Raw genomic sequence first — 23863 nt, 5'->3', positions numbered from 1 at the left:
TTCATGGGTAAAACATTATTAAAAACACAATGTTTTTTCGTGTGATGTAAATGATTTATAAAACCGACAAGTTGGCGAATGAGTCGCTTTTGTAATATTTGGGAATCTTATTGTGGAAACGTTTCGCCAGTCACCTGGAATCGACGTGTTCAGATCAGTTTTGAGAGATGTACAGCATACACTGGGAGAAGTGCTTATATACTGCAGTCAGGCTAGTTGAAGCAGGAGGCGGCGGAGTCACCAGTGGAAAAAATCCACTAGTATATGTAAGTGGTTTTGGACTGAAGAAGCAACCGGTTGAGAAACGTTTCCAGAATAAAGATTCCCAAATGTTGCACAAGTGTCTCATTATTCAAATTGTCAACTTTTTAAGTCATTTACATATCTGTCAGACACAGCAACGTCTTGGGATCTTGATACAGGGAATTTTTCAACACTTGTCTAACCTACGGGCATGACCTACTTACACTAATAGATTTTTTAACTCGCCTGACTGGAGTATATACACCACGCATCCAAGCATATGCTGGACATTTCTCAAGATAGATGGACTGAATACATCGACTCCAGGCTGTGGGAGTGATTACCTCAGACTCTTCTTCATCTTCCATCTTTTTCTCTCTATTGAACTGAAGAGGCCACTGGCTGGCGAAACGTTTCCACAATATGATTGCAAAATGTAGCACAAGTGTCTCATTTTTCAATGTTTATACAAGCTTTGTTCGTTTGTAGCCCAGAATGTTTTGATGAGATAATTTATAAGATTAGTGCTAAATTACAACACCCTTAATCTATCACTGTTTATATACACACACAAACAAGACTAACGGTTAGTTTTGTCACACAGAAACCCTTGGCAGTTATTCCAAAGTTGTGTAAACATTAAAAATTAATTTGGTGTTAAAAATTGAAAGTACTGTTAAATTCTTGATAATAAAGACGCACCACATTCTTCCGGGGTGAGTCTGGAATTCTGTACCTAGATTGTGACTCACTGTTTGGGTCAGAGAAGGTGTTGGCGATTAGAACTATAAGCACATATATTGTATAACACTACTCAGTGTTTTGGTGCATTTCTCTAACGTACAACCAGTTTCCCATCATATGGACTTGCCTTCAACATAGGCTCACGTGTTTGCTTACAATTTTACAGAAAATATTACGGAAACTGGGCTGGTTAAAGAAATCGGGAATATGACATTCTACCTGAATCATTTATTTTTCTTCATCCTTGATTCCTTCATAATTCGGCAGATTGCAAAGGCTTTCTATGAAATTCTGAGATAAGACCATATATATTAGTTGTACCAAACCATAACTCTGGTTTTTATTCGTGTCTAAAAATACGATTGTTTATTGAAGATAATGTTTATCTTGTATGCTATAAATGCACCTCTTTATTTGCTTTTTGTTTAGATTCCATTTTGTTTTATGAAGGTATCAGTCGTTGGCGATGGTATTTATCAATCTTATATTTTTTTTTATTTGTAAAATTTCCATTCGGATGTTACAACAGTTGTCAATTCAACTGCAGGTAATAATTTTTTTGAATATGGATGTTTTGGTTTTATATATTATATTTAAGATTTTAATTTTATAATGGTGAAGGAATTTGCCTCAGTGTGTGAAATACCAAGTCACTGATTCCTGAAATTCAAAGGAGTGAACCGGCAAGCCAGCGGAAGGCCTCGGTCAGATGGCCAAAGGCTCCAGCGGGGGGGTCACCATATGACTAAGACCCACGTCAGGAAACACTTTGTGTTTCCTGACGAACCTAACCTAACTTTATCTGTAACGTCACAAATAGATTATACCTTCAGTGATAGATTATAGTGTCAGTTTTGTAGATTATATCTTCATAGTTTTCTGTTAACTTTTCTAGCTTTCACGAGTAGTATGATCGCGAGTAGTATGATCACGAGTAGTATGATCACGAGTAGTATGATCACGAGTAGTATGATCACGAGTAGTATGATCACGAGTAGTATGATCACGAGTAGTATGATCACGAGTAGTATGATCGCGAGTAGTATGATCACGAGTAGTATGATCGCGAGTAGTATGATCGCGAGTAGTATGATCACGAGTAGTATGATCACGAGTAGTATGATCACGAGTAGTATGATCACGAGTAGTATGATCGCGAGTAGTATGATCACGAGTAGTATGATCGCGAGTAGTATGATCACGAGCAGTATGATCACGAGTAGTATGATCACGAGTAGTATGATCACGAGTAGTATGATCACGAGTAGTATGATCACGAGTAGTATGATCGCGAGTAGTATGATCACGAGTAGTATGATCGCGAGTAGTATGATCGCGAATAGTATGATTGCGAGTAGTATGATTGCGAGTAGTATGATTGCGAGTAGTATGATTGCGAGTAGTATGATTGCGAGTAGTATGATCACGAGTAGTATGATCACGAGTAGTATGATCGTGAATAGTGTGGCCGCGAGTAGTATGATCACGAGTAGTATGATCACGAGTAGTATGATCACGAGTAGTATGATCACGAGTAGTATGATCACGAGTAGTATGATCACGAGTAGTATGATCACGAGTAGTATGATCACGAGTAGTATGATCACGAGTAGTATGATCACGAGTAGTATGATCACGAGTAGTATGATCACGAGTAGTATGATCACGAGTAGTATGATCGCGAGTAGTATGATCGCGAGTAGTATGATTGCGAGTAGTATGATTGCGAGTAGTATGATCACGAGTAGTATGATTGCGAATAGTATGATTGCGAGTAGTATGATTGCGAGTAGTATGATTGCGAGTAGTATGATTGCGAGTAGTATGATTGCGAGTAGTATGATTGCGAGTAGTATGATTGCGAGTAGTATGATTGCGAGTAGTATGATTGCGAGTAGTATGATTGCGAGTAGTATGATCACGAGTATGATCACGAGTAGTATGATCACGAGTAGTATGATCGTGAATAGTGTGGCCGCGAGTAGTATGACCGCGAGTAGTATGATCACGAGTAGTATGATCACGAGTAGTATGATCACGAGTAGTATGATCACGAGTAGTATGATCACGAGTAGTATGATCGCGAGTAGTATGATCACGAGTAGTATGATTGCGAGTAGTATGATTGCGAGTAGTATGATCGCGAGTAGTATGATCACGAGTAGTATGATCGCGAGTAGTATGATCACGAGTAGTATGATTGCGAATAGTATGATTGCGAGTAGTATGATCGCGAGTAGTATGATCGCGAGTAGTATGATCGCGAGTAGTATGATTGCGAGTAGTATGATCGCGAGTAGTATGATCGCGAGTAGTATGATTGCGAATAGTATGATTGCGAGTAGTATGATTGCGAGTAGTATGATCACGAGTAGTATGATCACGAGTAGTATGATCGCGAGTAGTATGATCACGAGTAGTATGATCACGAGTAGTATGATCACGAGTAGTATGATTGCGAATAGTATGATTGCGAGTAGTATGATCGCGAGTAGTATGATCGCGAGTAGTATGATCGCGAGTAGTATGATTGCGAGTAGTATGATCGCGAGTAGTATGATCGCGAGTAGTATGATTGCGAATAGTATGATTGCGAGTAGTATGATTGCGAGTAGTATGATTGCGAGTAGTATGATTGCGAGTAGTATGATCACGAGTATGATCACGAGTAGTATGATCACGAGTAGTATGATCGTGAATAGTGTGGCCGCGAGTAGTATGACCGCGAGTAGTATGATCACGAGTAGTATGATCACGAGTAGTATGATCACGAGTAGTATGATCACGAGTAGTATGATCACGAGTAGTGTGGCCGCGAGTAGTATGACCGCGAGTAGTATGATCACGAGTAGTATGATCACGAGTAGTATGATCACGAGTAGTATGATCACGAGTAGTATGATCACGAGTAGTATGATCACGAGTAGTATGATCACGAGTAGTATGATCACGAGTAGTATGATCACGAGTAGTATGATCACGAGTAGTATGATCACGAGTAGTATGATCACGAGTAGTATGATCACGAGTAGTATGATCACGAGTAGTATGATCACGAGTAGTGTGGCCGCGAGTAGTATGATCACGAGTAGTATGATCGCGAGTAGTATGATCACGAGTAGTATGATCGCGAGTAGTATGATCACGAGTAGTATGATCACGAGTAGTATGATCACGAGTAGTATGATCACGAGTAGTATGATCACGAGTAGTGTGATTCAGTTGTTTTATATGATCAATATTATGCAAGATCATTACCTGTTGTTACCATTGTTATGCATGAGTGTCTGTTATATTAACATTATGTTCTGTTGCCCCTTTTCTGTTGTGACCCTTATCTGTTGTGTGACCCTTATCTGTTGTGTGTGACCCTTATCTGTTGTGTGACCCTTATCTGTTGTGTGTGACCCTTATCTGTTGTATGACCCTTATCTGTTGTTTGACAGTTATCTGTTGTGTGAGAATTACTGTTATTACAAGATACACTGCTTTATTAAACTACGGGTTTAGCGCATTTTTTTATGAATGTCAAAGATAGATAAAAACAATGCGGACATAAAGAGAATGTACAGTAAATAATAAAGGTGATAAAAATAAAGGGATACAGATATTAAATGAGGTAAAGCGGATATTAACAATAAAGAGATAGTCAATAATAATAATACAAGGGATGTAAGAGGTTGAAGGCAGAGGGTCGTACTAGCCAGGGAGTCGTACTAGCCAGGGAGTCGTACTAGCCAGGGAGTCGTACTAGCCAGAGAGTCGTACTAGCCAGAGAGTCGTACTAGCCAGGGAGTCGTACTAGCGAGAGAGTCGTACTAGCCAGGGAGTCGTACTAGCCAGGGAGTCGTACTAGCCAGGGAGTCGTACTAGCCAGAGAGTCGTACTAGCCAGGGAGTCGTACTAGCCAGGGAGTCGTACTAGCCAGGGAGTCATACTAGCCAGGGAGACATACTAGCCAGGGAGTCGTACTAGCCAGGGAGTCGTACTAGCCAGGGAGTCATACTAGCCAGGGAGTCGTACTAGCCAGGAAGTCATACTAGCCAGGGAGTCGTACTAGCCAGGGAGTCATACTAGCCAGGAAGTCATACTAGCCAGGGAGTCGTACTAGCCAGGGAGTCGTACTAGGCAGGGAGTCATACTAGCCAGGGAGTCGTACTAGCCAGGGAGTCGTACTAGCCAGAGAGTCGTACTAGCCAGGGAGTCATACTAGCCAGGGAGTCGTACTAGCCAGGGAGTCGTACTAGCCAGGGAGTCGTACTAGCCAGGGAGTCATACTAGCCAGGGAGTCGTACTAGCCAGGGAGTCGTACTAGCCAGGGAGTCATACTAGCCAGGTAGTCATACTAGCCAGGGAGTCATACTAGCCAGGGAGTCGTACTAGCAGGAAGTCGTACTAGCCAGGGAGTCGTACTAGCCAGGGAGTCATACTAGCCAGGTAGTCATACTAGCCAGGTAGTCATACTAGCCATGGAGCCATACTAGCCATGGAGCCATACTATCCAGGGAGTCATACTATCCAGGGAGTCATACTATCCAGGGAGTCATGCTAGCCAGGGAGTCATACTAGCCAGGGAATCATATTAGCCATGGAGTCGTGCTAGCCAGGGAGTCGTACTAGCCAGGGAGTCATGCTAGCCATGGAGTCGTACTAGCCAGGGAGTCATGTTAGCCAGGGAGTCATACTAGCCAGGGAGTCATACTAGCCAGGGAGTCGAACTAGTCAGAGAGTCATACTAGCCAGGGAGTCATACTAGCCAGGGAGTCATACTAGCCAGAGAGTCATACTAGCCAGAGAGTCATACTAGCCAGAGAGTCATACTAGCCAGAGAGTCATACTAGCCAGGGCGTCATACTAGCCAGGGCGTCATACTAGCCAGGTAGTCGTACTATCCAGGGAGTCATACTATCCAGGGAGTCATACTATCCAGGGAGTCATACTATCCAGGGAGTCATACTAGACAGGGAGTCATATTAGCCAGGGAGTCATACTAGCCATGGAATCATACTAGATCGGGAGTTATACTATCCAGGGTGTCATACTAGCTAGGGAGTCATACTAGCTAGGGAGTCATACTAGCCAGGGAGTCATTCTTGCTAGGGAGTAATGCTAGCCAGGGAGTCATACTAACCAGGGAGTCATACTAACCAGGGAGTTATACTAGCCGGGGAGTTCTATAGCCAGGGAGTTATACAAGCCAGGGAGTCACACTAGCCAGGGAGCTAATTAGTCAGGGAGTCATACTAGTCAGGGAGTCATACTAGTCAGGGAGTCATACTAGTCAGGGAGTCATACTAGCCATGGAGTTATACTAGCCAGTAGTCATACTAGCCAGGGAGTTATACTAGCCAATGAGTCATGCTAGCCAGGGAGTTATACTAGCCAGTAGTCATACTAGCCAGGGAGTTACACTAGCCAGGGAATTATACTAACCAATGAGTCATACTAGCCTGGGAGTTATATTAGCGAGTCATACTAGCCAGGAGTCATACTAGCCAGGGAGTCATATTAGCCAGGGAATCATACTAACCAGGGAGTGATACTAGTCAGGGAGTCATATTAACCAGGGAGTCATATTAGCCAGGGATTCATACTAGCCAGGGAGTCATACTAGCCAGGGAGTCGTACTAGCCAGGGAGTCGTACTAGCCATGGAGTCATACTAGCCAGAAAGTCATACTAGCCAGGGAGTCATGCTAGCCAGGGAGTCGTACTAGCCAGGGAGTCATACTAGCCAGGGAGTCATACTAGCCATGGAGCCATACTGTCCAGGGAGTCACACTATCCAGGGAGTCATACTATCCAGGGAGTCATACTATCCAGGGAGTCATGCTAGCCAGGGAGTCATACCAGCCAAGGAGTCATACTAGCCAGGGAATCATATTAGCCAGGGAGTCGTGCTAGCCAGGGAGTCGTACTAGCCAGGGAGTCATGCTAGCCATGGAGTTGTACTAGCCAGGGAGTCGTACTAGCCAGGGAGTCGTACTAGCCAGGGAGTCGTACTAGCCAGTGAGTCATACTAGCCAGTGAGTCATACTAGCCAGTGAGTCATACTAGCCAGTGAGTCATACTAGCCAGGGAGTCATACTAGCCAGAGAGTCATACTAGCCAGGGAGTCATACTAGCCAGGGAGTCATACTAGCCAGGGAGTCATACTAGCCAGGGAGTCATACTAGCCAAGGAGTCATACTAGCCAGGGCGTCATACTAGCCAGGGCGTCATACTAGCCAGGGCGTCATACTAGCCAGGTAGTCATACTAGCCAGGGAGTCATACTTGCCATGGAGTTATACTATCCAGGGAGTCATACTATCCAGGGAGTCATACTATCCAGGGAGTCATATTAGCCAGGGAGTCATACTAGTCAGGGAGTCATATTAGCCAGGGAGTCATACTAGCCATGGAATCATACTAGATCGGGAGTTATTCTATCCAGGGTGTCATCCTAGCTAGGGAGTCATACTAACCAGGGAGTCATACTAACCAGGGAGTTATACTAGCCGGGGAGTTATACAAGCCAGGGAGTTATACTAGGCAGGGAGTCACACTGGCCAGGGAGTCGTACTAGTCAGGGAGTCATACTAGTCAGGGAGTCATACTATCCAGGGAGTTATACTAGCTAGTAGTCATACTAGCCAGGGAGTTATACTAGCCAGGGAATTATACTAGCCAATGAGTCATACTAGCCAGGGAGTTGTATTAGTTAGCGAGTCATACTAGCCAGGAGTCATCCTAGCCAGGGAGTCATATCAGCCAGGGAATCATACTGACCAGGGAGTCATACTAGTCAGGGAGTCATTATTAACCAGGGAGTCATACTAGCCAGGGATTCATACTAGCCAGGGAGTCATACTAGCCAGGGATTCATACTAGCCAGGGAATCATACTAGATCGGGAGTTATACTAGCTAGGGAGTCATACTAGCCAGGGAGTCATACTAGCTAGGGAGTCATACTAGCCAGGGAGTTATACTAGCCAGGGAGTCATACTAGTCAGGGAGTCATGCTAGCCAGGGAGTCATACTAACCAAGAAGTCATGCTAGCCAGGGAGTCATACTAGCCAGGGAGCTATATCAGTTAGGGAGTCATACTAGCCAGGGAGTCATACTAGCCAGGGAGTCATACTAGCCAGGGAGTCATACTTGCCAGGTAGTCATACTAGCCAGGTAGTTATATTAGTTAGGGAGTCATAATAGCCAGGTAGTCATACTAGCCAGGTAGTCATACTAGCCAGGTAGTCATACTAGCCAGGTAGTCATACTAGCCAGGGAGTCATACTAGCCAGGGAGTCATACTAGCCAGGTAGTCATACTAGCCAGGTAGTCATACTAGCCAGGTAGTCATACTAGCCAGGGAGTCATACAGTCATACGACATTTGAAGTACAGTAGTATTGTAGAAGTAGCTGCAATAATAGTAGTAGCAGAAGTCGTGGTAGTGGTAATAGTTGCATAAGTATTAGTAGTAAAAGTCATAGTATTGGTAGTAATAGTTTCAATAGTAGAAATAGTGATGGTAGTCTTAGTCCTAGTTTTTTTTTATATTTGATATTATTATTATTAATTACTGAGGTTATGCTACAATCAGCGTAACATTGCATCATTACGTCAGATGTATTACGGTGGTCTGGTGGCTAAAGCTCCCGCTTCACACACGGAGGGCCCGGGTTCGATTCCCGGCGGGTGGAAATTCCGACACGTTTCCTTACACCTATTGTCCTGTTCACCTAGCAGCAAATAGGTACCTGGGTGTTAGTCGACTGGTGTGGGTCGCATCCTGGGGGACAAGACCCAATGGAAATAAGTTAGACAGTCCTCGATGACGAACTGACTTTCTTGGGTTATCCTGGGTGGCTAACCCTCCGGGGTTAAAAATCCGAATGAAATCTTATATCTTACGTATCGCCGGAGAGACACCTATACGTTGTTCTTTTCTTCCTCTCGGGTTGTGTAACTTGAGAACGCCTCTTCCGATCTGTGTCAAATTCCCGTTGCTCGTTTAATGTCACTAGGGAGAGGTTCGTACAACCACTGGCATGTGTAGGCGCCCTCTGGTCACTGTTGTATAGACTCCCACTGGATATGACTTTTATCTTTCAACACTGTGATCTAGATCCTAGGTTCGACGTGTCTTCAGTGTATGATTTCGTGTTTATTTTCCTCTAATTATCACTATTAGTCTTCATATTACAGTGGTGTATTATGCATTTAAATGAAACAGAAATTAATGCTGCATTCTAAACTATTTCCTTTGCCTTTACTAAAGTAGAGGATGCTTGACGTACAGTAGAAGGGGATACCCTTCTTAGATCACTGGAGAGGTGATACCTTTCTGGAATCATTGAGGTAGACGGCACAAGGTTTATGGGAATACGGCATCAAAATGGCCGCCCCTTCAACAGAGGTACCTCCGGGACCCAAAACTAACATACCACCACCTCTGACCTTTGAACCCTTTTGCAGGCAGGCACACGAACCACTGAACAAGTGGAAGCCAGGGAGGGGGAAAGAGAGAGAGAGAGAGAGACAGAGGGAGGTAGGGAGGTTGTTAGGTAAGGAAGGGAGGGATGAGAATGAATTTAAGGCAGGTAAGAATGTTAGGTTAATGAGATCGGAGGAGAGAAGCAGTAGAGGTTGTTAGGGCCAGACTAGTGTTAGTGTTAGAGGTCACACCTCACAGTACCTAACCTGTAGGCTCAAGAGCTAGTCGCACCTCCCCCGACGAGTCTGTAAGGAATACGAGAATAAACCATCTTTCTCATCACAACTAGATATATATATATATATATATATATATATATATATATATATATATATATATATATATATACATACTCATATATTCAAGAGAAGAGGTGAAAAACATCTTTCATATAAATAAAAAAAACTTTATATGATGACTTTTTTTAAGGAAAGCGCAACCACATAGTTATTTAAGATCCAGGACTCCTGAAATTCCTTTCCTTACTTCATTAATTTGTATTATATTTAAAGTATAAAATGTCTCGGAATTATCAAATGTCAAAGTTAAAGTTAGGTAAATTATTTATTGAAAACAAAGCTTAGTAAGTCAGTATTAGTAGAACACACGTTCGTATTATTGCATGAGAGAGGGTGAAGGTGGAGTGAGGGTGAAGGTGGAGGTGGTGGAGTGAGGGTGAAGGTGGAGGTGGCGGAGTGAGGGTGAAGGTGGAGGTGGTGGAGTGAGGGTGAAGGTAGAGGTGGTGGAGTGAGGGTGAAGGTAGAGGTGGTGGAGTGAGGGTGAAGGTAGTGGTGGTGGAGTGAGGGTGAAGGTGAAGGTGGTGGAGTGAGGGTGAAGGTAGAGGTGGTGGAGTGAGGGTGAAGGTAGAGGTGGTGGAGTGAGGGTGAAGGTAGAGGTGGTGGAGTGAGGGTGAAGGTAGAGGTGGTGGAGTGAGGGTGAAGGTAGAGGTGGTGGAGTGAGGGTGAAGGTAGTGGTGGTGGAGTGAGGGTGAAGGTAGTGGTGGTGGAGTGAGGGTGAAGGTAGAGGTGGCGGAGTGAGGGTGAAGGAGGTGGTGGAGTGAGGGTGAAGGTAGAGGTGGTGGAAGGTGAGGGTGAAGGTAGTAGAGGTGGTGGAGTGAGGGTGAAGGTAGAGGTGGTGGAGGTGGTGAGGTAGAGGTGGGGTGAGGGTGAAGGTAGAGGTAGGTGGAGGTGGTGGAGTGAGGGTGAAGGTAGAGGTGGTGGAGTGAGGGTGAAGGTAGAGGTGGTGGAGTGAGGGTGAAGGTAGAGGTGGTGGAGTGAGGGTGAAGGAGGTGGTGGTGGAGTGAGGGTGAAGGTAGAGGTGGTGGAGTGAGGGTGAAGGAGGTGGTGAGTGAGGGTGAAGGAGGTGGTGGAGTGAGGGTGAAGGTAGAGGTGGTGGAGTGAGGGTGAAGGTAGTGGTGGTGGAGTGAGGGTGAAGGTAGAGGTGGTGGAGTGAGGGTGAAGGTAGAGGTGGTGGAGTGAGGGTGAAGGTAGAGGTGGTGGAGTGAGGGTGAAGGTAGAGGTGGTGGAGTGAGGGTGAAGGTAGAGGTGGTGGAGTGAGGGTGAAGGTAGAGGTGGTGGAGTGAGGGTGAAGGTAGAGGTGGTGGAGTGAGGGTGAAGGTAGAGGTGGTGGAGTGAGGGTGAAGGTAGAGGTGGTGGAGTGAGGGTGAAGGTAGAGGTGGTGGAGTGAGGGTGAAGGTAGAGGTGGTGGAGTGAGGGTGAAGGTAGAGGTGGTGGAGTGAGGGTGAAGGTAGAGGTGGTGGAGTGAGGGTGAAGGTAGAGGTGGTGGAGTGAGGGTGAAGGTAGAGGTGGTGGAGTGAGGGTGAAGGTAGAGGTGGTGGTGTGAAGGTAGAGGTGGTGGAGTGAGGGTGAAGGTAGAGGTGGTGGAGTGAGGGTGAAGGTAGAGGTGGTGGAGTGAGGGTGAAGGTAGTGGTGGTGGAGTGAGGGTGAAGGTAGAGGTGGTGGAGTGAGGGTGAAGGTAGAGGTGGTGGAGTGAGGGTGAAGGTAGAGGTGGTGGAGTGAGGGTGAAGGTAGAGGTGGTGGAGTGAGGGTGAAGGTAGAGGTGGTGGAGTGAGGGTGAAGGTAGAGGTGGTGAGGGGAGTGAGGGTGAAGGTAGAAGGTGGTGGAGTGAGGGTGAAGGTAGAGGTGAGTGAGGGTGAAGGTAGAGGGTGAAGGTGAAGGTGGTGGAGTGAAGGTGAAGGTGGTGGAGTGAAGGTGAAGGTGGTGGAGTGAAGGTGAAGGAGGTGGAGTGAAGGTGAAGGTGGTGGAGTGAAGGTGAAGGTGGTGGAGTGAAGGTGAAGGAGGTGGAGTGAAGGTGAAGGTGAGGGGTGAAGGTAGAGGTGGTGGAGTGAGGGTGAAGGTAGAGGTGGTGGAGTGAGGGTGAAGGTAGAGGTGGTGGAGTGAGGGTGAAGGTAGAGGTGGTGGAGTGAGGGTGAGGTAGAGGTGGTAGGGAGGTGGTGGAGTGCGGGTTAAGGTAGAGGTGGTGGAGTGAGGGTGAAGGTTGAGGTGGTGGAGTGAGGGTGAAGGTAGAGGTGGTGGAGTGAGGGTGAAGGTAGAGGTGGTGGAGTGAGGGTGAAGGTAGAGGTGGTGGAGTGAGGGTGAAGGTAGAGGTGGTGGAGTGAGGGTGAAGGTAGAGGTGGTGGAGTGAGGGTGAAGGTAGAGGTGGTGGAGTGAGGGTGTAGAGGTGGTGGGTGAGGGTGAGGTGGTGGAGTGAGGGTGAAGGTAGAGGTGGTGGAGTGAGGGTGAAGGTAGAGGTGGTGGTGTGAGGTGAGGTGGTGGGTGAAGGTAGAGGTGGTGGAGTGAGGGTGAAGGTAGAGGTGGTGGAGTGAGGGTGTAGAGGTAGAGGTGGTGGAGTGAGGGTGAAGGTAGAGGTGGTGGAGTGAGGGTGAAGGTAGAGGTGGTGGAGTGAGGGTGAAGGTAGAGGTGGTGGAGTGAGGGTGAAGGTAGAGGTGGTGGAGTGAGGGTGAAGGTAGAGGTGGTGGAGTGAGGGTGAAGGTAGAGGTGGTGGAGTGAGGGTGAAGGTAGAGGTGGTGGAGTGAGGGTGAAGGTAGAGGTGGTGGAGTGAGGGTGAAGGTAGAGGTGGTGGAGTGAGGGTGAAGGTAGAGGTGGTGGAGTGAGGGTGAAGGTAGAGGTGGTGGAGTGAGGGTGAAGGTAGAGGTGGTGGAGTGAGGGTGAAGGTAGAGGTGGTGGAGTGAGGGTGAAGGTAGAGGTGGTGGAGTGAGGGTGAAGGTAGAGGTGGTGGAGTGAGGGTGAAGGTAGAGGTGGTGGAGTGAGGGTGAAGGTAGAGGTGGTGGAGTGAGGGTGAAGGTAGAGGTGGTGGAGTGAGGGTGAAGGTAGAGGTGGTGGAGTGAGGGTGAAGGTAGAGGTGGTGGAGTGAGGGTGAAGGTAGAGGTGGTGGAGTGAGGGTGAAGGTAGAGGTGGTGGAGTGAGGGTGAAGGTAGAGGTGGTGGAGTGAGGGTGAAGGTAGAGGTGGTGGAGTGAGGGTGAAGGTAGAGGTGGTGGAGTGAGGGTGAAGGTAGAGGTGGTGGAGTGAGGGTGAAGGTAGAGGTGGTGGAGTGAGGGTGAAGGTAGAGGTGGTGGAGTGAGGGTGAAGGTAGAGGTGGTGGAGTGAAGAAAGAGGAAGTAAAACTGCAAGGAATGTTGAAGTCACTACATCTCAGTAACTCTCACTACATCTCAGTAACTCTCACTACATCTCAGTAACTCTCACTACATCTCGGTAACTCTCACTACATCTCAGTAACTCTCACTACATCTCAGTAACTCTCACTACATCTCAGTAACTCTCACTACATCTCAGTAACTCTCACTACATCTCAGTAACTCTCACTACATCTCAGTAACTCTCACTACATCTCAGTAACTCTCACTACATCTCAGTAACTCTCACTACATCTCAGTAACTCTCACTACATCTCAGTAACTCTCACTACATCTCAGTAACTCTCACTACATCTCAGTAACTCTCACACACTACCTTCCAGTCATGCCTGATTCATAATCCTAAATAATCACTTCGTTTTTCATGTATGCATCATCTCGGCATCCTTACTTGCACACCTCTCACTTACAACACTTAATTTTCTTCTACGCACTTACATGTCTGCCGAGACTCAGTACTGGCTTACATCTTCACATTACATCACAACCCAGTATGACCTATTGGGGCCTATATATTCTGTCCCCAATTTCTTGACACCAGAAGGATATACTAGTATAGGAAGGGACACTCCATCTCGCCCGGTTGACTCACACGAAAGAATTAATTTGAAAAGAGAGATAAACGAGGAACATGAAGACCAATGAAGAATAGAAAGGTACAATACCGTGACTAGAATAATACATAGATAACCAGCACATAGGAGAGAAATACTTATGGCGACGTTAAAGGTCCAACTTGGACCATTAACTAGTGACTAGTTAATGGTTAAGGTCGGACCGAAATGCCGTCATGAGTTTCTCTCCTATCTGCGGGTTATCTGTGTAATAAAGACCAATATCATAATAATAATGATGATATACCGTATTATACCGACAGGGTTGATGAATAAGACATAAGTGCAACAGGTAATAAACGTAGAATTGCCGAAAAAATGTTAGGAAAAGGACACATGCGCAACTAATTTGACATTTTATTGTGGCAACGTTTCGCTTGACAGCTCCTGGAGAGCGTAACGTTGCCACATCAGTTTCACGTGTGTGCTTTTACCTAACACATGTGCAACAGCTGGTCGAGATGATGGAGTTGAACACTTGTGAAGGCTGAAGAACTGACCACCTCAGAACTACTACTCCTTCACTGACTTATCACCTGACTTATCATCCTTACCTCTCCACCCGTTGTCTTCAACAGTTGTCACCTCTGTATTCGACTGAAAAAGCCTTCGGAGCAGGGGAAGCGTTTCGACAATAAATTTACCCAAGTGTAGCACGTTTTACTCATCCATGACAAACGATGTTGCTATATTACGGAGACATATATTATTACTATATCATCAGTCTATATTAAGACAAATTAAAGATAAAAATTACATAGCTTGTTAAACTAAATAAACAAAAACACTCGAACTAAGCGTCTATTATTACACAATGAAAGTTTTACTAAATGTTGCATAACTACACACTCGCTTCGCTTCCTTGAATACTTGGGAAAGTCTTAGGAAACACAGGCTGTATGTACCCAGAGGTGGTTAAGGGAGGCCTAGTCATGGACCGGGCCGCGGGGGCGTTGACCCCCGGAACACCCTGAAGGTAGACTACAGGAACATCCTCCAGGTAGACTGCAGGAACACCCTCCAGGTAGACTGCAGGAACACCCTGCAGGTAGACTGCAGGAACACCCTGCAGGTAGACTGCAGCAACACCCTGCAGGTAGACTGCAGGAACACCCTGCAGGTAGACTGCAGGAACACCCTGCAGGTAGACTGCAGGAACACCCTCCAGGTAGACTGCAGGAACACCCTGCAGGTAGACTGCAGGAACACCCTTCAGGTAGACTGCAGCAACACCCTGCAGGTAGACTGCAGGAACACCCTGCAGGTAGACTGCAGGAACACCCTGCAGGTAGACTGCAGCAACACCCTGCAGGTAGACTGCAGGAACACCCTGCAGGTAGACTGCAGCAACACCCTGAAGGTAGACTGCAGCAACACCCTGAAGGTAGACTGCAGAAACACTCTGATGGTAGACTACAGCACCATCCTGAAGGTAGACTCCAGCAACGCCCTGAAGGTAAACTGCAGCAACGACCTGAAGGTAAACTGCAGCAACGCCCTGAAGGTAAACTGCAGCAACACCCTTAAGGTAGACTCCAGCAGCATCTTGAAGGTAGACTCCAGCAGCACCCTGAAGGTAGACTCCAGCAGCACCCTCCCGGTAGAACTCTGTGTATATACACCGAGAATCCACATTAATCTTTATTTTGGAACTAAAGTATTCCTGATGTTAGTATTAAGAGGAACTGCGGCCTTAATGGCTCCTAGGGCAGTTGTCGGCTTCAATTTAATTAAAACTGACTTACCATAGAGCTAGACTCAGTGTCTGGCTTAAATACCATTTATGAAGCTGTTAGGTAATAGGACACAAGTGCAACTAATGCGATATTTTATTTTCGACATTTTATTATTGTCGCTCGAGCTTCATAAAGTTCCTGGAGAGCGAAACGTTGCCACAGTAAAATGTTACATTAGTTGCACATGTGTCCTTTTACCTAACATTGTCGGTAATTCTTCCAAAAACTATCACATTTACGAAGTTATTTACCGAGTAATATCCAACGTTCGGTAGAACCAGTTTTTATACATTTTTTTTTGAAAAAGTGGGGAAAAAATAGGCTTGATTTGGTGGCATTAAAGTTTATATCTGCCACATAATTTTTCTATGAATTTGATTATTTGGATATTACCGAGTTAATTTTGTGAAGGTGTGCTGTTCATGCACTTAGTGATCGTTGATCAGTTTTTAAAAATAAGCTGAAAATTGTTGTGGCATTAGTGTCATAGACCAGAACGCCGTTCTTCCTCTATCATGCTCATTCCTTGGACATATATGGTATAAAATACCGAATTGGAAAAATAAACTCATGTGCAGTATAATGGGATCCTTTATTGACAACGTTTCGCCCACAGAGTGGGATTTATCAAGTCACAAACAGATCAAAGTGGTTCAAGAGTACATGAGTATATATAGGGTGAAGAGTCACCTGTGACTTGATAAAGCCCACTATGGGGGCGAAACATTGTGAATATAGGATGGCATTATACTGTATTTATGTTTATTTCTCCATGCTCACAAGTCTTTGTGCTTCTGATAAAGGAAGAGGCTGTTTTATTTCATGATCTGGCATTGACACCGAGTAGTTAGCCTCGTCATGGAAGTGTTTTGTTGATGGTAAAGACTTGAGTGGAGGAGCTGGAACTGTTCTATCTCTCCCGGAACAAGTCTGGTTGTTCCCACCACCACTCAGGCTCCCCGATATTGTGCCCACAAGTCTTCATCCGACCCTCTTTTGTTCCAAGACTTTATCCTGTCCCTTTTTTTCCAAGACTTTATCCAGGCCCTTTTGCTCTTAGACTTTATCTTGCCTCTTTGTTCCAAGACTTTATCCAGCCCATTTGTTTCAAGACTTTAACCTGCCTCTTTGTTACAAGACTTTATCTGATCTTTTGTTCCAAGACTTCGCCCTGACCTTTTGTTCCAAGACTTTATCCTCATTTGTGTCTTTTTGATTCAGCTTGTTTGTGTGTGCTTGGCTATCTCACCGTGTCTCATGGGTCGTGCTTGGCTGTCTCACTGTGTCTCATGGGTCGTGCTTGTCTGTCTGTGTCTCATGGGTCGTGCTTGGCTATCTCACTGTCTCTCATGGGTCGTGCTTGGCTATCTCACTCTCATGGGTCGTGTTTTTCTGTGTCTCATGCGTCCTGCTTTTCTTTATTACCTACCAATACCTATTTATAATTGTGCTATATTATAAGGTTGAAGGTGGATCTAGTTTGGGGTTATGTGAACAACACCTTGTGGGGACGTCTTCCGGAGTTCGGGCACCTCCTGTTTTTTTTTTTCTTTTAATAATTTCTGCAAGTTTATGACTGTAAAGTGCTGTAGGTTCTGACGTGGCTTAAGAACCTATATATATATATATATATATATATATATATATATATATATATATATATATATATATATATATATATATATATATGTAGTAGGTTGGTAGACAGCAACCACCCAGGGAAGTACTACCGTCCTGCCAGATGACTGTGAAACAGAAACCTGAAACTGTTTTGCATGATGGTAGGATTGCTGGTTTCTTTTTCTGTCTCATAAACACGCTAGATAACAGGGATATCTTGCTACTCCTACTTACAATTTGGTCACACTTCACAGACACGCACATGCATATATATATATACATACATCTAGGTTTCTCTCCTTTTTCTAAATAGCTCTTGTTCCTCTTTATTTCTTCTATTGTCCATGGGGAAGTGGAAAAGAATCTTTCCTCCGTAAGCCATGCGTGTCGTATGAGGCGACTAAAATGCCGGGAGCAATGGGCTAGTAACCCCTTCTCCTGTAGACATTTACTAAAAAAGAGAAGAAGAAAAACTTTATAAAACTGGGATGCTTAAATGTGCGTGGATGTAGTGCGGATGACAAGAAACAGATGATTGCTGATGTTATGAATGAAAAGAAGTTGGATGTCCTGGCCCTAAGCGAAACAAAGCTGAAGGGGGTAGGGGAGTTTCGGTGGGGGGAAATAAATGGGATTAAATCTGGAGTATCTGAGAGAGTTAGAGCAAAGGAAAGGGTAGCAGTAATGTTGAATGATCAGTTATGGAAGGAGAAAAGAGAATATGAATGTGTAAATTCAAGAATTATGTGGATTAAAGTAAAGGTTGGATGCGAGAAGTGGGTCATAATAAGCGTGTATGCACCTGGAGAAGAGAGGAATGCAGAGGAGAGAGAGAGATTTTGGGAGATGTTAAATGAATGTATAGGAGCCTTTCAACCAAGTGAGAGAGTAATTGTGGTAGGGGACCTGAATGCTAAAGTAGGAGAAACTTTTAGAGAGGGTGTGGTAGGTAAGTTTGGGGTGCCAGGTGTAAATGATAATGGGAGCCCTTTGATTGAACTTTGTATAGAAAGGGGTTTAGTTATAGGTAATACATATTTTAAGAAAAAGAGGATAAATAAGTATACAAGATATGATGTAGGGCGAAATGACAGTAGTTTGTTGGATTATGTATTGGTAGATAAAAGACTGTTGAGTAGACTTCAGGATGTATATGTTTATAGAGGGGCCACAGATATATCAGATCACTTTCTAGTTGTAGCTACACTGAGAGTAAAAGGTAGATGGGATACAAGGAGAATAGAAGCATCAGGGAAGAGAGAGGTGAAGGTTTATAAACTAAAAGAGGAGGCAGTTAGGGTAAGATATAAACAGCTATTGGAGGATAGATGGGCTAATGAGAGCATAGGCAATGGGGTCGAAGAGGTATGGGGTAGGTTTAAAAATGTAGTGTTAGAGTGTTCAGCAGAAGTTTGTGGTTACAGGAAAGTGGGTGCGGGAGGGAAGAGCGATTGGTGGAATGATAATGTGAAGAGAGTAGTAAGGGAGAAAAAGTTAGCATATGAGAAGTTTTTACAAAGTAGAAGTGATGCAAGGAGGGAAGAGTATATGGAGAAAAAGAGAGAGGTTAAGAGAGTGGTGAAGCAATGTAAAAAGAGAGCAAATGAGAGAGTGGGTGAGATGTTATCAACAAATTTTGTTGAAAATAAGAAAAAGTTTTGGAGTGAGATTAACAAGTTAAGGAAGCCTAGAGAACAAATGGATTTGTCAGTTAAAAATAGGAGAGGAGAGTTATTAAATGGAGAGTTAGAGGTATTGGGAAGATGGAGGGAATATTTTGAGGAATTATTAAATGTTGATGAAGATAGGGAAGCTGTGATTTCGTGTATAGGGCAAGGAGGAACAACATCTTGTAGGAGTGAGGAAGAGCCAGTTGTGAGTGTGGGGGAAGTTCGTGAGGCAGTAGGTAAAATGAAAGGGGGTAAGGCAGCCGGGATTGATGGGATAAAGATAGAAATGTTAAAAGCAGGTGGGGATATAGTTTTGGAGTGGTTGGTGCAATTATTTAATAAATGTATGGAAGAGGGTAAGGTACCTAGGGATTGGCAGAGAGCATGCATAGTTCCTTTGTGTAAAGGCAAAGGGGATAAAAGAGAGTGCAAAAATTATAGGGGGATAAGTTTGTTGAGCATACCTGCCAAAGTGTATGGTAGAGTTATTATTGAAAGAATTAAGAATAAGACGGAGAATAGGATAGCAGATGAACAAGGAGGCTTTAGGAAAGGTAGGGGGTGTGTGGACCAGGTGTTTACAGTGAAACATATAAGTGAACAGTATTTAGATAAGGCTAAAGATGTCTTTGTGGCATTTATGGATTTGGAAAAGGCGTATGACAGGGTGGATAGGGGGGCAATGTGGCAGATGTTGCAGGTGTATCGTGTAGGAGGTAGGTTACTGAAAGCAGTGAAGAGTTTTTACGAGGATAGTGAGGCTCAAGTTAGAGTACATAGGAAAGAGGGAAATTATTTCCCAGTAAAAGTAGGCCTTAGACAAGGATGTGTGATGTCACCGTGGTTGTTTAATATATTTATAGATGGGGTTGTAAGAGAAGTAAATGCGAGGGTCTTGGCAAGAGGCATGGAGTTAAAAGATAAAGAATCAGACATAAAGTGGGAGTTGTCACAGTTGCTCTTTGCTGATGACACTGTGCTCTTGGGAGATTCTGAAGAGAAGTTGCAGAGATTGGTGGATGAATTTGGTAGGGTGTGCAAAAGAAGAAAATTGAAAGTGAATACAGGAAAGAGTAAGGTTATGAGGATAACAAAAAGATTAGGTGATGAAAGATTGGATATCAGATTGGAGGGAGAGAGTATGGAGGAGGTGAATGTATTCAGATATTTGGGAGTGGACGTGTCAGCGGATGGGTCTATGAAAGATGAGGTGAATCATAGAATTGATGAGGGGAAAAGGGTGAGTGGTGCACTTAGGAGTCTATGGAGACAAAGAACTTTGTCCTTGGAGGCAAAGAGGGGAATGTATGAGAGTATAGTTTTACCTGGAGGTTACCTGGAGGTTATTCCGGGGATCAACGCCCCCGCGGCCCGGTCCACGACCAAGCCTCCCGATGGATCAGGGCCTGATCAACTAGGCTGTTACTGCTGGCCGCACGCAGTCCGACGTACGAGCCACAGCCCGGCTGATCCGGCACCGACTTTAGGTATCTGTCCAGCTCTCTCTTGAAGGCAGCCAGGGGTTTATTGGCAATTCCCCTAATGCTTGATGGGAGGCTGTTGAACAGTTTTGGGCCCCGGACACTTATGGTGTTTTCTCTTAGTGTACCAATGGCGCCCTTACTTTTTATTGGCGGCATTTTGCATCGCCTGCCCAGTCTTTTACTTTCGTAGGGAGTGATTTCTGTGTGCAGATTTGGGACCATTCCTTCCAAGATTTTCCAAGTGTAGATTATGATATATCTCTCCCTCCTGCGTTCCAACGAGTACAAGTCAAGTGCTTCCAAGCGTTCCCAGTAGTTAAGGTGCTTGACAGAACTTATACGTGCAGTAAAGGATCTCTGTACACTCTCTAGATCTGCGATTTCACCTGCTTTGTATGGAGATGTTAATGTACAGCAGTATTCCAGCCTAGAGAGAACAAGTGATTTGAAAAGGATCATCATGGGCTTGGCATCTCTCGTTTTGAAAGTTCTCATTATCCATCCTATCATTTTCTTTGCACGTGCGATCGTGGCACTGTTGTGATCCTTGAAAGTGAGATCCTCAGACATTACTACTCCCAGGTCCCTTACATTATTTTTCCGCTCTATTGTATGGCCGGAGTCAGTAGTATACTCTGTTCTAGTTATTATCTCCTCCAGTTTTCCATAACGGAGTAGTTGGAATTTGTCCTCATTGAACATCATATTGTTTACTGTTGCCCACTGGAAAACTTTGTTTATATCTTCTTGGAGGTTAACCGCGTCCTCAGCAGATGACAGCCTCATGCAGATCCTAGTATCATCCGCAAAGGATGATACGGTGCTGTGGTGTATATCTCTGTTTATGTCTGATATGAGGATAAGGAATAAGATGGGGGCGAGTACTGTGCCTTGTGGAACAGAGCTCTTCACTATGGCAGCCTCCGATTTAACTCTGTTGACCACTACTCTTTGTGTTCGATTTGTTAGGAAGTTGAAGATCCATCTCCCCACTTTCCCAGTTATTCCTTTAGCACGTATTTTATGGGCTATTACGCCATGATCGCATTTGTCAAATGCTTTTGCAAAGTCTGTGTATATTACATCTGCATTCTGATTTTCTTCCAGTGCATCCAAGGCCATGTCATAGTGATCCAGTAGTTGTGAGAGGCAGGAGCGACCTGCCCTGAACCGATGTTGCCCTGGATTGTGCAGATTTTGGGAATCCAGGTGATTTGCAATCCTGCTTCTTAGCACTCTTTCAAAGATTTTTATGATGTGGGATGTCAGAGCTATTGGTCTATAGTTCTTAGCTAATGCTTTGCTGCCACCTTTATGGAGTGGGGCTATATCCGTTGTTTTAAGTGACTGTGGAATTTCACCCATGTCCAAGCTCCTCCTCCATAGTGTACTTAGGTGCCGGCATGCGAGAGGGGTTTCTTGCAGTTCTTAATGAAAACAGAGTTCCACGAGTCTGGGCCCGGGGCTGAGTGCATAGGCATGTTGTCAATGGCTTTTTCGAAATCTATCGGAGTTAGGGTAATGTCGGAAATCTGGCATACATTTATGGAGTTTTGAGGCTCATTCATGAAGAAATCATTTGGGTCGTCGATCCTCAGACCGATTAGTGGTTCACTAAACACAGAGTCGTACTGGGATTTCAATATTTCACTCATTTCCTTGTTGTCGTCTGTGTAAGTCCCATCCTGTCTGAGTAAGGGCCCGATACTAGATGTGGTATTTGCCTTGTTTTTGGCATATGAAAAGAAATATTTTGAATTTCTTTCAATTTCACTAATAGCTTTAAGCTCCTCCTGCCTCTCCTGGTTCCTGTAAGAGTCATTTAGCTTAAGTTCGATAGTTTCCACTTCCCTGGTCAGCGCCTCCCTTCGTGTATCAGATATTCTAGCACTCCTGAGGAGCTCAGTGACTCTTCGTCGTCTTCTGTAGAGGGAGCGTCTTTTTCTCTCCAGTTTACTCCTGCTCTTCTTCTTTCTTAGGGGAATATGCCTAGAACATGCTTCGGCTACCAGGCAGTTGATCCTTTCAAGGCACTGGTTTGGGTCCATGTCATTTAAGACATCTTCCCAACATGTTTCGTTTAGGACATGGTTTACCTGGTCCCAGTTGATGTTCTTGTTGTTGAAATTGTATTTTGTGAAGACACCTTCACAGGTACATGCATTCTGTTGTTCAGGACCCCTATGCATGTACGTCTGGACTTCGATTAGATTGTGATCGGAATTAGTTGTTTTTGATATTCTTATGTCTCTTATCAGGTCCTCATTATTTGTGAAGATAAGGTCAAGTGTGTTTTCTAGTCTTGTTGGCTCCACTATCTGCTGGCTTAAGGTGTGTTTTTCGCACAGACTTAGTAGCTCATGTGTGTGTGACCTTTCATCTGCGCTACCTCCTCTTATATGGGTGTGAAGCATGGGTGATGAATGTTGCAGCGAGGAGAAGGCTGGAGTCAGTTGAGATGTCATGTCTGAGAGCAATGTGTGGTGTGAATATAATGCAGAGAATTCGTAGTTTGGAAGTTAGGAGGAGGTGCGGGATTACCAAAACTGTTGTCCAGAGGGCTGAGGAAGGGTTGTTGAGGTGGTTCGGACATGTGGAGAGAATGGAGCGAAACAGAATAACTTCAAGAGTGTATCAGTCTGTAGTGGAAGGAAGGCGGGGTAGGGGTCGGCCTAGGAAAGGTTGGAGGGAGGGGGTAAAGGAGGTTTTGTGTGCGAGGGGCTTGGACTTCCAGCAGGCATGCGTGAGCGTGTTTGATAGGAGTGAATGGAGACAAATGGTTTTTAATACTTGACGTGCTGTTGGAGTGTGAACAAAGTAACATTTATGAAGGGGTTCAGGGAAACCGGCAGGCCGGACTTGAGTCCTGGAGATGGGAAGTACAGTGCCTGCACTCTGAAGGAGGGGTGTTAATGTTGCAGTTTAAAAACTGTAGTGTAAAGCACCCTTCTGGCAAGACAGTGATGGAGTGAATGATGGTGAAAGTTTTTCTTTTTCGGGCCACCCTGCCTTGGTGGGAATCGGCCAGTGTGATAATAAAAAAAATAATATATATATATATATAATATATATAATATATATATATATATATATATATATATATATATATATATATATATATATATATATATATATAATATGCGCAAGAGCAGGCGAAATATACACAAACACTGATCTCTGGATGAAGGAGACTCGAACCTACGAACCTATATATATATATATATATATATATATAGGTTCGTAGGTTCGAGTCTCCTTCATCCAGAGATCAGTGTTTGTGTATATTTCGCCTGCTCTTGCGAATTCCTTGCGCATATATTATATATATATATATATATATATATATATATATATATATATATATATATATATATATATATATATATATATATATATATATATATATAATATGCGCAAGGAATTCGCAAGAGCAGGCGAAATATACACAAACACTGATCTCTGGCTGAAGGAGACTCGAACCTACGAACCTTGGAGCAAGGTACGCAGTGCTTTAGCAATCTACCCACACTGGACCAATACCTTGGAGTCCAGCTTGCGCTAGACTTTGATCCAAGGCAGCCAGCTTTCAGGGAGAAGGCTTACAACTTTACATCTCAT

The 23863-nt window shown here is 44.5% G+C and overlaps 1 protein-coding gene across 1 annotated transcript in view; it reads right to left on the bottom strand.

The window, feature by feature from the left end:
* Nucleotides 1-23863, bottom strand: part of qvr (protein quiver) — a 216706-nt gene that overhangs the window by 165263 nt on the left and 27580 nt on the right. Inside the window, exon 2 of the mRNA XM_053793079.2 lies at nucleotides 9672-9710. The gene's annotated coding sequence lies outside the window, so the exon portion shown is untranslated. The remainder of the gene's footprint in view (nucleotides 1-9671; nucleotides 9711-23863) is intronic.

The sequence above is a fragment of the Cherax quadricarinatus genome, chromosome 74 (genome assembly GCF_038502225.1).
Source record: "Cherax quadricarinatus isolate ZL_2023a chromosome 74, ASM3850222v1, whole genome shotgun sequence".
Lineage (NCBI taxonomy): Eukaryota > Metazoa > Arthropoda > Malacostraca > Decapoda > Parastacidae > Cherax > Cherax quadricarinatus.
Note: the sequence above shows the minus strand (reverse complement) of the source record. Positions and strands in the feature narration are given on the sequence as shown.